Raw genomic sequence first — 2,456 nt, 5'->3', positions numbered from 1 at the left:
AATAAATAAAAATAAATAAAAAAAAAAGATAAGGTCACTCTGCCATCGTGATGAGACAACAACAAAAAGACTACTTACTCTATGATCATGTCTAAGCATAGACAAAACCAAATACTCTGGGCAAACCACTACAATGACAAACAGCCCCTCTCCCAGCTACCATGAGTGAATGCTCCTTCTTTACTAACTGCAGCTTTAGCCGTACTCTGCTTCTTCTGCTTCCAAGAGAAAATTCATGAAGATACCCGATCATAGAATGACTCTCCTTTCCTTATAGCCTCCAATCCAGAGTAAATCCTACTTCCTTGAATGCAAGCCAAGGCCCTTAATAAGCCCCACTGTAGACTTTCTTACTGAGATGTCTCATGTTTTGCCAAGGTGTGCAATCTCCTGCTTGCTGGCAGGAACACCTCAAAGCCCAACTTTCTTGGATTGCAGTGTGTTCCCAGTAGTCTTTGGTTAATGGACATCAAGAGGGAGAGGGAACAATTCTTTAGTTAGGATGGTCAGGGAAGTCCTTGATGAAGAGGTGTCATTGTATCGAGAACTGAGAGATAAGGGAATAGAGTCATTTGAAAATTGGGGGAATAACATTCCCATCAGAGGAAAAAACAGATAACTTGCATTTTTAAACATTTTTAAATTTCAAGTACATCATCTTTTTTGAACACTGATTTTGGGGTAGGGGGAGCTAATTCTCATTTTCTACTTCTAATCAAGAAAAGCTTTTAGAGGAAAAGAAATCGGAGGTGTCCTGTAAAGAGGTAAGGAAGTTAAACATGGATATGGCATGCGCTAAGGCAGTGTCAACGTGCACAATGCTGAGGAAAGTTTCGCCTTGGGCTTACTCCTATTCCCACTAGGGATCTCGTTCTCTGTGAAGGGCCCAGGGACACCCCACATCTGCCACGTAACTTCTTGGGCTGGACACTTTTCCTGGACACCAGCCAGCAGCTGGAGCAGCGGGTGCCATACTTCTTGTATCTGTACCACAGGCATTGCAGAGAGGGGTCCCATCTTCGGCATCTCTCCAGAGTTGGGGTCCTCTGGGTTCTACAGGAAGCACAGCACTATGGCCCCAGGGCCTCCATGCTTCCTCAGTTGACCTCAGGGCCCCCAGCAGGGCCTGTAGAGGGAGCCTGAGCACGGCTACTGCAGGCCAAGCTATAGCTGGGTATGATCTGTAGGCTGGAATCCAGCTTTATCTGGAACTTTGAACTGGGGGTCCACGTTCTCAGCGCCCCAGTGGGGCTTTGACTGTTTCCAGGGCCTCCTCCGGGATAGGGCTGCAGGGGCTGGGGGAGCCTCCGGGGGGCCCCAAGCTGCAGCTCGGCTGGCTGATTGGGGTCAGCATGTTCTTGGCATTCCTTGCCAGAGGCAAGGGTCCCAGAGTCTCCAAGGCCTTCAGCTCTGAGCAGGGCCCCAGGGTGTGGGTGTCCCGGGCAGGGGGCTGTACCAGCCCCTCTGCTGTTTCCTGGAGGAAACGCAGGTAAGTGACCAAGTCCTGGCATGCAGGCCAGAAGGACCTGCCATTGGTTCTGGGGCATCCTGGGGTCCTTGGTGCCTGCTGAGCAGGGGAAGGCCCCCCGGGGGGCTTAGGGTCCAGACATGGCGGCGCCAGTCTATAACTCAATCCTTCCTAAGGTTTTAACAGATAATTAACAATAGAACTGGTAGCCATCCCTCCTAGAAATCTATTCATTACAAAGAGGCTTCTTGGAAAGAAAATACTCAAAAAGTCAGAGCTAGTATTTTTTAGGCCCTTCTTAATACTGGAAGAGAAATTGGTATAATCATAACCTTGAACTGCTATTACCAGGACATGGGGTTATGATGCTAAATGAAGGTAGTGCTTATTAAAGAGTGGTCTAGTAATGCTACTGCTCCAAGATTTTAGGTAGTTGGGAGTAGTAAGGAGGGATTCCTTAGTCAAATTCTTTGTGAAAAGCTGAATACTGTTGTCCTCTCTTGGAGATTTATATTGCACATTAGAATATAAAGGGCTCTGAAAAATCTAACATAAAATTATCAGATGACGTGTGTTTAGCACAGTGATGATAAACTTGATTATACACCTTCTCCCCTTGACCACGTGATACTGAAGGATTAATTTCTGTGGCATACACACTTGTACACACTGTTACTGGGAAATCAACCACCGTCCTAGGTCGTTGAAGTGGTGGCACACCTCATGAGACAGGGCTTCCTATTTCAGAAATGGGAGTGCTGACTGAATTGGTGCTGTCAGGATCCTTATGGCACAGTTCCATGGTGGATGAACTCCGGCACTGCACATTACACATTACCCTTCCATTCCCTTCAAGTCTCCTGAAGTCAGGAAATGCCTGGAACCACTATTTTTTGGTGACTGCACCACTGCCAGCTAATCTTGCCAGGTTGCAGTGTTACTTACGGTGACATCATAATATTCAAGGATTTTTCTCCCTTTCCCAATT

General features: G+C 47.0%; 1 pseudogene; it reads right to left on the bottom strand.

Moving 5' to 3' along the window:
• Window positions 1-664: 664 nt before the first annotated feature.
• On the bottom strand, window positions 665-2,303 carry LOC112648188 (GATA-type zinc finger protein 1-like; annotated as a pseudogene).
• Between the last annotated feature and the right edge of the window lie 153 nt (window positions 2,304-2,456).

This window comes from Canis lupus, chromosome 7, assembly GCF_003254725.2.
Source record: "Canis lupus dingo isolate Sandy chromosome 7, ASM325472v2, whole genome shotgun sequence".
NCBI lineage: Eukaryota > Metazoa > Chordata > Mammalia > Carnivora > Canidae > Canis > Canis lupus.
Note: the sequence above shows the minus strand (reverse complement) of the source record. Positions and strands in the feature narration are given on the sequence as shown.